Genomic DNA, 12,412 nt, shown 5'->3' with positions numbered 1-12,412 from the left:
GAAGCTTTTTAATTTTATGTAGTCCCATTTGTCCATTCTTTCTCTTAGTTTCTGAACTGCTTTTGGGTTCTATTGAGGAAGTTTTTGCGTATACATATTGCTTCCAGAGTGTTTCCTGCTCTTTCCAGTCCTAACTTCAGACTTTTGTGTCAGATATTAAGGTCCTTGATCCATTTTGAGCTGGTACTATTACAGGGTGATAAACATGGATCTACTTTCTTTTTTTTGCAGGTAGATAACCATTTTTCCTAGCAACATTTGTTGAAGAGGCTGTCTTTTCTCCGTCGTATGTTTTTGTCATTGATTTAAGATCTTTCTGTCCTTTTAATATATGCACCCATGGCTACAAACTTTCCTCTTAGGACTGCCTTTGCTGTGTCCCATAGGTTCTGGTAGGTCTTGTTTTCATTTTTGTTAACTTCCAGGAAACTTTTCATTTCCTCTTTTATTTCATCGGTGACCCACTAATCACTAAGCAATGTGTTCTTTAGCTTCCAATTGTTTGCATGTTTTCTATTGCTGTTTTTGTTGTTGAGTTCTAGTTTTAATGCATTGTGATCAGATAGAATGCATGGGATTATTTCTATTTTCTTATATTTGCTGAGGCTTTCTTTGTGCCCTGAGATATGATCAATTTTGGAGAAAGTTTCAAGGACTGCTGAGAAGAATGTATATTGTGCAGAAGTTGGATGAAATATTCTGTAGACATAAGCTAGGTCCATTTGATCTAGAATTTCTTTATTAATTTTTCATTTGGATGACCTATCTGTTGGTGATGGGGGGTATTAAATTCTCCCACTACCACTGTGTTGGAATCTATATATGCTTTAAGGTCCTTCAGAGAATGTTTGATGAAACCGGGTGCACTGACGTTAGGTACATATAGGTTGATAATTGTTATTTCCTATTGGTGTATTTCCCCTTTTATTAGTATGGAGTGTCCTTCTTTATCTCATTTGATCAATGTAAGTTTTATTTATTTATTTATTTATTTTTGTTCACCCACAAATTGTAATATGAATTTATTCTTGTTTGAAGTCTACTTTGTCCAAGATAAGTATTGCTACTCCTACCTGTTTTCAGGGCCATTTTCTTGGTAAATTTTCTTCTAGCCTTTCACCCTAAGCCAGTGCTTGTTTCTGTCAATGAGATGGGTCTCCTGTAAACAACAGGTTGTTGGATCTTTTCTTTTATTCCAATTTGACAAATGGTGTCTTTTCATGGGGGAGTCAAGTCCATTAACATTCAGTGTTAACATTGATGATTCCGGTCATTTAGCTGTTTTTGTGGTTTAAGGGTTTGATTGTGTGCAGCTGAATTAATGTTACTCTCTGATTCCTTGTCTTTTCTTCTTCTGTGCTTTGGTGCTGCCTGTCCTCTCATGGTTTTGTTTGCTTTCATTTTCTGTGTGCAGAATTCCTTGAAGAATCTTTTGTAGTGGTGGTCTGGTGGTCATATATTGTTTTAGTTTCTGCTTATTGTTGAAGGCTTTATTGCTCCATTTATTTTGAATGATAGTTCTGCTGGGTAGAGTATCTTAGGGTTGAAGTTGTTTTCATTTAGTGCCTGGAATACCTCACTCTATGCCCTTCTTACTTTTAAGGTTTCTGTTGAGAAATCGGTTGTGATTTTGCTTGGTTTACCATTGTATTTTATTTGTTTTTACTCTCTTACAGGCTTCAATATTCTTTCTCTATTTTCTGTGCTTGTTGTTTTAATGATAATATTTTGTGGGGTAATCCTATTTTGGTCAAGTCTGTTTAGTGTCCTGGAGGCTTCCTGTACCTGAATTGGCATAACTTTATCTAGGTTTGGGAAATTTTCTGTTATTATTTTGTTGAACATATTACAAATCCCTTTTCCTTGCACCTTTCTCCTTCAATGCTCATAATTCTCAGGTGTTGTCTTTTGATGGAGTCAGTGAGTTCTTGCATATTCCTTTCACAGCTCTTGAGTTGTTTGACTGATTAATTTCCATTTTATCTTCAAGTTCTGAGATTCTGTTTTCCACTTGTTCTATTCTCCTGGAGTAGCCGTCCATTGTGTTTTGTATTTCTGTTTCAATCTTTTTTCTGAGGTTCACTTCCTCTTTAATATTGCCTATTTTTGTCTTTAATTCATTTATCTCTCTCTTTGTAGTGTGCTCTGTTTCACTTTGGTATTTATTTAGGACTCCTATGAGTTCATTTATTTGTTTCTATGTCTTCTCATATTCTTTATTTTTGGTGTCTTGAAATTTCTTGAGTGCCTCTTGTATGTTTTGGTTAACCATGTCTCTTATCATCTCCATGAAATTCTCAGTGATTACTTGCAGGATTTCTTCCTTGAGGTTGTTCTTGCAGGCATCATTGGGTTCCTTGGCATCATTTATCTTTCTTTTGTTGGAGTCTGGAACTGAGTATCCATTTTCCTCATTTCCCTCTGAATCCTGTATTAAATTATTTGGGGAAGGAGAATGGTTTCCATCCCTTTTTCATCTTCCCATTGCTCCACTTGGTACTGTGCAATTATGTTCTTGATAGGTTAGTTGGTGGTTTCAGTCACCTGTTTTCTTTCCCTTGGTGTAATTTTGTTTTGTGGCTGCATTGGATTTGTAGTTAGGTGTGTGTGTACTGTTTCTGACCCTGGTCTGGGTGTAATTTAGTATTAGCTAATTCACAATAGTAAAACTAAGCAAACCAAACCCAACAAAACCAATGAAATCAATGGGGAGAGATGAACAAACAAACACAAGCAAACAAGAAGCAAAAACAAACAAACAAAAAATTCCAGGTTCAGGAGCAATAGAATTTTAGTCTTAGTTTACGTTCTGGTGTTACTCCTCCAGCATCCATTCCTGGTGTTGGTATTTAAGCAGAAACTCTGTCATAGTCTCACCAGGTGGTTGGGTAGTGTTTGTTTGTTTTTTCTTCTGTCTTTTCAGAGACAGCTGCTTGGTCAGCTTCTGCCTCAGTGGGGTGTGGCAGTTTAAGTTTGCATGCTGTCCTCAGGTTCTGGAATCAGCTTTATAGCCCACCAGCTGTCCTGCTTTGGAGTTTGGTTTTCACTGTGCTTGATTACTGGGGGCTTGTTTCTTGGCCTCACCCCTTTTTCTGGGGCAAGGTCAGTGATACATCAGCCAGCCCCCTGCTGTCAGCTTGTTATGATGGTTTGCTGATTATTTTTCAATTTCTCAGTGTAGTGTGGTATGGAGAAGCTTTCTATGGGCTAGGGGTTCAGGGTGTCAAAGTTTTGCTTCTCCTTGGTGCTTTATTTCCACCTAGTGTGGCTCCAGCATCTCAGGAAGATTTTTGACTCACAGAGCTCATGCTGTCTGCTTCTGTGCCCTATTCACCGTCTTGGATCCTGGGGGTGTCTCTTGATATCCCAGACAATTCCAAAGATGTTACCATCTACGTGTTTGTGTTCTTTTCTCCACCAAGTAAAGAATTAACAGGCAGTAAAATTGTGAGAGAGTTTTAGCAAAAGTTTATTGAAGAGGTAGAAAGTGAAAGTAAAGCAGGAACTTCCTCAGCAAAAACCCAGAACTTGACCTGGAAACCTCAAGTTTTTTTTTTTTTTTTGGAAATATACACTATATTGTCATGATCCATAGTCATACTAATATACAATAACACTAGAACTTTTTTCTCCTATGTAAGTATAACTTAATACTGGTTACCAATCTTTCTCTAATTCCTCGTCCCCTTTCTTCTCCCCAGCCTGTAGTAGCTTTTATTTTACTCTAAACTTTTATGAGATGAATAATTTTAGATTCCACATGTGAATAAGGTCATGTAGTACTTATGTAGCTGTGCTTGGCTCATTTCACTTAACATAAAGACCTCCAGTTCTATCCATGTTGTTTCAAATGGTAGGATTTTTTCCTTTAGTTCAGATATACCCTACAGGATGGGAGAAAATATTTGCAAAATATACACTTGACAAGGGATTAATATTCAGATTATATAAGGGTCTCCACTCAAGAATAACAACAACAATAAGAACCAAATAATCTAATAGAAAGACAAGTTATCTAAAGAAACATATCTCTAAAGAAGATATACAAAAGCCCAGCAAATATATGAAAAAACATTAAACATTGCCAATAACCAGAGAAATCAAAATCAAAATCACAATGATATAGTACTGCTCTTTAGTTAAAATGACTACAATTAAAATAAAAATGATTAAGTGCTGGCAAGGATGTAGTGAATTGTGAACCTTTACATATTTTTGTTTGGAATTTAAATTAATATAGCTATTATGGAAAACAGTAGGTAGGTGCCTCAAAAATTAAAATAGCACCATCATCGTATCCAGCATTTCCACTACTGGGTAGATATACAGGGAAAATTAAATTAGTATGGCAAAGTTTCATCTGTACTACTATGTTTTTTGTAGCCCTATTCTCTGTATACAAGAAATATAAACAACCAAAAGTACCCATTAGATAAAAGAAAAGATATATAAACATAATGGGATGTTTTAGCTATAGAAAGGATAAAATCTTGTCATTTGGGACAATATCATTGTCTCTGTTTTCTTCTCTTTATTCCTTCCACTCTTGTTTCTTCTCTGTCACCATCACATTTCTAGGACCTTCACACTCCTCATTATGTTTCTGTAATAAAACCTGACCTCACATTCTTTACTTACTCTAAAGTGAACCTCATCAGTGTCAGTTTAGAGTGGTACATCCTAGAGAATTTAACCCAAACCAAAGCCTTAAAGAAAAACCTCCCTGATTAATATAAGACTGTGATTTGTAGGGTCCCTGCTATTGCCTAGAAGATCAAAAAGCATTATCTCTGAGCTACATAGAGGCAGAAAGCTCTTGGAAGAGCCACACTTTAAAAGACACTTTGTTATCAGATCTTGGAAAACTTATCAGCCAATCCATGTCAGTTAAGATTTTATATGTTGGTCCACCTGAGCTATTTTAGAATTTTTTCTTGGATCACATACTGAAAATAACTCTCACTTACCTATTTACCAGTGATAGGCTAATATGTAACCAAGTTTTTTTGGTTTTGATTAACCAAGAACTTTTATCTTTTTTCTTTTTATTGTTTTTAAATAATGATTAGTATATTTTTTAGAAGTTCTTAACAGAAATCTTTTTATTTTCATGAAAATGATTAACTAGAACGAAGTTGAATTTATTTTACAAAGATATTTGTATTTATTTCTGAGTACTTTATTTGAATTGCCAATAGTATATGAAGAAAGAACACCAGGAGTCTTTATTCCCATATTTTTCATGGGGAGCAGGAAATGTTTCTATCTTTCTCTCCCTGCCCTACTTCTCCTTACCTTTTCCTGTTATACGTAAATAAATCCTTGTTAAACCTTATCTTTGAAAAACATTGAAGTTAAAATTTTAGCTTCTGTGCATATATAGTAAAATAGATAAGACTGGTTGGTAGACACAATACCAGACACACAAACTGACCCAACACTTTGGTTTTTGCTCTTTTTCCTAAAATTTATTATTGGATCTAAAGAAAGTACAGCTGTGAATTGGCATACAGATGGGCTCGAATTCAAGAACTAACCAGAGTGATGTTCAAATACCCCAAAGCCATGGAATTATACCTTGTCTTTAACAGATGGCACAGCCAGAGACCTGGGATTTCCTGAAGTGCAATCAAAAGGAATATTGTCTTAGTGCAAATGTGTTAAATATCAACATTATTATAGAGAATTCTCTTCAAAAGCTAATTTCAACGTTGACACAATGTGAGAAAAATTTTAACTCTTTGCAATGCCTCCTGTTCAAGTTAAATGGTTCTTTGGGGGATATCACAGAGCCTAGGAAATGTATAAGGCACATGGACAAACCAACACAATCACTTGACCACCCCAGGGTCATTGACTGAATGCAAGCATATCCTTGAGCAAAATGTTGGTTTTTGTGGTCAGCCTATAATCCCTACTTCTCTTTGATGTTCAGGTGAACTGTAGTCACTCTTGAATATAGCAGTGAGACATCATAAAAGGTAAGGTCCAGGTAGAGTCAGGTGCTGTTCTCATTAATTTGCACAAAATGTAAATTAGTTCTGCCTCTGTGTTAAGCAACCACTAATATATATTATTTACTAATGTACAAAGAAATGCTCACACCTTCCTCTACATCTTTTCAATGATGAGCTGATTTCCTACCTTTTTTCCATCTTATTCATTGAATGAAATCCTCACCATCCTTTAGATCTCTTCCAAGAGATTTTTACAAAATATGTGAAATCATCATGCTCACTGCCAATTCTTGTTTCACTCACAATTCATCCCATTAACTGTGAACTTTTTCTTAGAGTGCATTATTAGGTATATTTCACATGAATTCCTTATCTACACAAATTGGTTTCTGGGCTCAAGAATCTAGGTAAACTCATACTTTTTTTTGTCTTGGATTCTCCATTTTATCACTTAACAAAGAATATACATAATTTGTGTGCATGGCTACATCTATTGCAGTACACACACACACACACACACATATATACTTATATCTGTATCTATATAGATCTTCATGCATAACAAATGTTCTTTAATAACTGGAAGGGATAACAGGGAAATTGATTATGACTTGGTATGAAAACAGCAATTATAATGATTCAATAATGAAACATGGTTTTTCTTTCCAGGTTTTGGATACTGTCTTCATGTACCCACCACTAGGCTGAGTTTCCCCAGAAATGACATGATAAAACTGCCTGAAGTAAAGGCATATTCTCTCTTATTGTGCAGAACTCTCCCTTCTCACTAGATGAATTGTGCTGGATACCTAGAAGGAAACACCAGATTTCCATTATTAAAGTCTAGAGCCTAGAACAGGAGGTATATGGCCAGTTCTTTGCTTTATTTTCTCTGATTTTCCCCACTGCTATTTGACTCCTCTTATCCTATAGGTTCTAAGCAAAAAGTGCAATTGGACTTATACCAGGTCCCTGAGTCTTACCATATTCAGTGCCATTCCATGAGGGAAAGGAAAAGTTAGCACTTTCCTAATATATACCAATTAGTTCTTATAAATGTCTCATTTCTGTCAGAAAATTCCCCTTCCCTCCTCAGTTCTTTGGTGTCTATGACCAGAGAAGGATGGAAGATGTCTGTCGTGGGTCAACTTGCCCAAGTTCTCCATGCTTTTTAGTAGCTATAAAGACTCTTACTATTTGCCTCACTTACCATCTTTTAGTGATGGTAGGGTATCACTGATGTAAAGATTTAGAGATGAGTAAGAATGGTTGGATCTAAGGGAATGAACACATTTATCATATGTAATTATACATTTCACTAAAAATGTTCAAGCATAAGTTTGTGGGGAAATTGTTTTGTTTTGTTTTGGCTTATATTTTTATATTTTTTATGTATTTATGTTTTGGTGGCACTGAATTTGAACTCAGAGCTTTGCACTTGCAAGACAAGTACTCTACTACTTGAGCCATGCCTCCAGAACTTTTTTTGCTCTGGTTATTTTGAAGATATGGTCTTGCTTTTGGCCCAGGCTGACCTGGACCACATATGTCCTATTTTATGCTTCCAGCCATAGCTGGGATGACAGGCATGCACCATCATGCCAAGTTTTTTCCATCGAGATGTTGTCTGACAAACTTTTTGCCCAGGCTGCCCTTGAACTATTATCCTAATCTCAGCCTTCAAAGTGTTTAGGATTATACGTGTGAGCCACTGATGCCTAGCATTATTTGTTTTTGATGGAGCAGAGGGATTGATAACTTGTGGGAAGGCTGGAGAAATTGCATGTATTCAGTCCCTGGAGAGAAATTGTGTGTGTAGTGAGTCACTCTATTTCTTCTGATTTACATTTATTTGGAGTTTACCTTGTTATATCCTTTTGAGCACACACACACACACACACACACACACACACACACACACACTGTGAGTTTGACTTACTTTCAAGCTTTGTGAGTCACCCATATTCAAGTGATGTCATCATCATATAAAAATGTTCTAGTGGGTCTGATTCCATGTATTTAGCTGGTTATGTGTAGATTGCAACCTACTCAGCAATTCAATGGAAACTTTGAACAAATGCCTCTAATTTGACATTGTTAGTGGTGGGCTATTTTTTCCCCTTTGTATCAACTACTGTGGCTAATTAAGCAGCAGATTCAAATCTTCATGAATTTTTCAGGCTGATTCGTGTTCTTTCCCAGGGCTAATTTGCTGTTATCAGAAGACTGACTCTGGTGTACCTTGTTGGTAGTATCTGACCTTATTCCCCTATTCAGATTGAAATTAGTTGGAGGACTGTGGCCAAGGAGTTCATTTAGTAAATCATGTCTCAGAAAACAGATCTGCATTAGAGAAATGTCCTTCTTCACTCACCTTCATCACTGATTCCTGCCTGTGCTACAGACTCCAAGAAGAAGGACTAGGATTTGAGGAAAGTTTTGCCCAGAATTTCAAAACCTAAAAAATTCAGTAGAGATCTTAGTTATAAAACTCTTGCAAGGTTGTTTCCAAAGCTTGGATATAGTGAATAGTGTTGCAATGAACGTTGGTGTACAGGTGTTTCTACCGTATACTGTCTTACATTCCTTTGGGTAGATGCTTAGGAACGGTATCACTGGATCATGTGGCAGATCTATCCCTAGTTTTTTGAGGAATCTCCATACTACTTTCCATAGTGGTTGTAATACTTTGCATCCCCACCAGCAATGTATAAATGTTCCTGTTTTGCTACATCTTCACTAGCATTTGTTATTATTTTTACCCTTGATTATGGCTATTCTTATTGGGGTGAAATGAAATCTAAGTGTTGTTTTTATTTCCATCTCTTTTATAGCCAAGGAAGTTGAACACTTCTTCATGTATTTAATGACCATTTGTACTTGTTCCTTTGAGAATTCCCTTTTCCTTCATGTGCCCATTTCTTCATTGGGTTGTTGATTCTTTGGGGGCCAAGTTTTTTGAGTTCCCTGTAGATTCTGGATATGAGTCCCTTATCAGATGAGTAGCTCCCTTTCTGTGGTCTGTCTCTTAGGTCTAGTTGCTATTTCCTTTAGTTTGATGCAGTTTCATTTGTTCATTGTTTCTCTTAGATGCTGAGCATTTTGAGTTCTGTTCAGGAAGTAGTTGCCTATACCTATCTGTTGCAGTGTATTTCCTACTGCTTCCTGGAGTTGTTTCAAAGTTTCAGGCCTTATGTTAAGGTCTTTGATTCACAGGTGCCCTACATCTGATGAATGGATTGAGAAATTGTGGTATATATACACAATGGAGTATTACTCAGCCATAAGGAATAATGACATGTGGTTTGAAGGTAAATGGATGCAATTGGAGGACATCATGTTAATTGAAGTAATCCAGGATCAGAAACCCAAAGGCCACATGTTTTCTCTCATAAATGGAAGATACATCCAAAGATATATTAAAAAAACATGCATGACCATATACAAATTCAGATGTAGAACACATTTGTAACAGTGGAACTACTCTATGGAACTTGGGGAAAGAAGGAAAGGGTAAGAGAATGACAGAGCATCAGTCATATTGCTGATCAGTAACATAAGATGTGAAGGTAGAGGATATAAGGGTGTGTATGGAAAGCTGTTGAAAAATGGAGGATGGGAGATAAAGGGGTAAAGGAGAGAAATGGAAGGAGTTGACTGGACCAAAGTAAAGCATACCCACAGTGGGCATACATTGAGACACCCCTTGGAACATCAACTTAAACATTAATAATGAAAACCAGGACTATTAAATAGGTACAGTGTGTGTGTGTCAGCAGGGGTACTAGTGGGAGGAGGGTGGGTGAAGGAAGGAGATTAAGGTGATGGTATATGGTAGATGGACTTCATATATGTACATGAAACAGATCTAAGAAACCTCCTGCAATCCCTTTAAGTGGATCGGAGAGGGGGCTGATGGGGAGAGATGTTGAGAGCAGTGTAACTAATGTACAATATACATCTAATTGGAATTGTCACTATGAATCCTCCCCATACAATGAATATATCCTAATAAAAATTTATAAAAACAACAACAAAAAAACTCTTGTAGGGGACTAGAATAATTCCATTCTGTTAGTTCTGTGTTAACAATGAGGGGATTTGGTAAGGGACAGAATTTTGTACAACTGAATGAGAAATAAGGACAATTGTTTTATTACATGATTCTCACAGCCATATTAGGGAATCTGAGGAAAAGTCTGGGTTTCCTGTGTGGAGAAAGTAAAGGCATTCCACTTAACCTTGTACTTGGCACATATAAAGTCAGGAGACTAACCCCCACTCTATCCTACAAGTTGTTGATTTCCAATTACAGCTGATTAGTGGTTGGAGTTATTAATAGGTCTTACAAAACTATTTCTGTTGAAAAAAATCATCAGTACTAATTTCCATAAATTGGCTGTAATTTCTAATAAGGAAATACCAATTAACACATTCACTAAGAATTGTAATGAGTTAGTCTATTGATGAGTAGCATGGTGGTAAGAACAAAAAAGTAGTATTCATGACATCAGGATTATGAATTGCCCTAGAAGTCTCCCAAATTCTCTGAATGTTTAGATAATCCATAATAAACAAAGAGAATGTCCCTTATAAAACAGGAAGAAAATGTCTTTATCAAAAGACCTATTTCAACCACACACTTTTCTTCTTTTAATTTTCTTTGGCAATTTTCTTTCCTAGTTTTCCATTGGGAAGAGACAATGTGGTGTTTAGCCTCTTTTTCCCTCATGATTTGTATGTAATTAGAGATATACCCTGCAGCTCTAAAGGAATCTGCTATATTGGAATACAAAGGGTCATTTTACTTATGGTGTACATACTTTTTAATTAAAAATTATTTTACTGGTTTTTGTTAAGTAATTAAAATTTACAAAGTGATTTCTCACAAATATTTATTAATATTAAGTTGTTTTTGGCATATACCAGTAAATAACAAGCAATTGCTTTACTCTGCTTGTATAATTAGAGTGACTAAGTAATTATATTTTTTCTTTGAGTACAGTTGACACTATCACATTTTTCTAAGTTTTGGTTCATTTTTATTTCCATTAGTGAATGATTCATAGAATCCAAGATAAGGGGTGTCTGTTAGCAAGGAGAAAAGCTGGTTCTCTTACTGAGTTTTGAAAATATAAGCAAATATTGCATGCCATGTTTGCATTCTCATATGTTTTGTCTTCTTAGATAGTTCTTATTCTTCTTTCATGTTCTGGCCATGTATCTTGCCATGAGTATCTGAACAATTATTAAAACATTTCTAGAATTTATATCTTGGCTAAGCCATTGTTAATTTTATGCATTTAGACTTCTATTCAAATTGGAGTCTGTAATTGGTGTATCCTTTAACTACAGTATTTGCTCTTCTATGTCCGTAGCATACTCTTCTCTCTTATTCTTCCTCAGATATTATCAAACTTCTTGTATTCCTCTTTATTATCAGCAAATGCCCTTTAAAAATTCCTAGTATGCAGGCTTTATGCCATGTGCAGTGACTTCTATGCATTTTGCCTTACAATCCTTACCTGCTGAGGAGCTCAGCATCATACAGAGGGAAGTCCACATTGACATGATGATTTCCTCTTAAAATAAAGAGGGATGAAAAGCCAATGTGAAACAACTCACCTAGGAGACATCTGTTAGTCTTAGCCATGATACAAGATGAAGGGCCACCAGTGCAGTGAAGGTTAAATAGCTCTGCGGGAGCATGCTGAGGGAGCATCCCCTGGCAGGTATCTCAGACAATGAAGGCAGAACCCAGGTGTTCAGCTGAAGTGGCACATTCTAAGGAACAAAACCTGCAATTCTTGCTTGGAGTAACAGAAATGGAGTGAGCTCTCCTGGATGCTACTTGAAACAAGTCTTTAGAAGGAAGAAGTTAGGGCTAAATGAAGAATTACACCACAATCTATATACTTCTCTTTGTCACCAAGATAAAGTACCAGGGAGCAGATTTATCCCCCCACATGAAACAACTCCTCCACAAATAAAGACACATTTTGTTTTCAGTTTGAGACTCTATTTTAATTTTTTTCTCTTTTATTTTTGTGCTGGGTGGGGGTGCATTGGGGCATTTACAAATGTTCTTATAATGTATCAATATCTTATACTTGAATTCACCCCAACTACTCCCCTTTTATTCCCTCCCCCTTGATTCATGGAATAGTTTCAATCGGTATCATTTTTGCATTTACACACATATGTGCTCATTTTTTCATCGAATTCATTCTCCTAACCCCTTTCCCCGCCACCTCTCCCCTCCCATTGGTGCCAACCCTCCCACCTGGGAAGGACCTGTTCTGCCCTCCTGTTCTCTAATTTTGCAGAAGACAAAAGAGGATAGATAAAAAGAAAAATATATATAAAGTTTTTTAAAAATATAAATAAAAAGGAAAACCACTACTGAAATCACTTTGCACTTGTAGCACAAAAAACAGATTCTGAAGAACACAAAT

This window comes from Castor canadensis, chromosome 4, assembly GCF_047511655.1.
Source record: "Castor canadensis chromosome 4, mCasCan1.hap1v2, whole genome shotgun sequence".
In the NCBI taxonomy this organism is placed as follows: domain Eukaryota; kingdom Metazoa; phylum Chordata; class Mammalia; order Rodentia; family Castoridae; genus Castor; species Castor canadensis.
The sequence above is the reverse complement of the archived record's forward strand: the minus strand, read 5'-3'. Positions refer to the sequence as shown.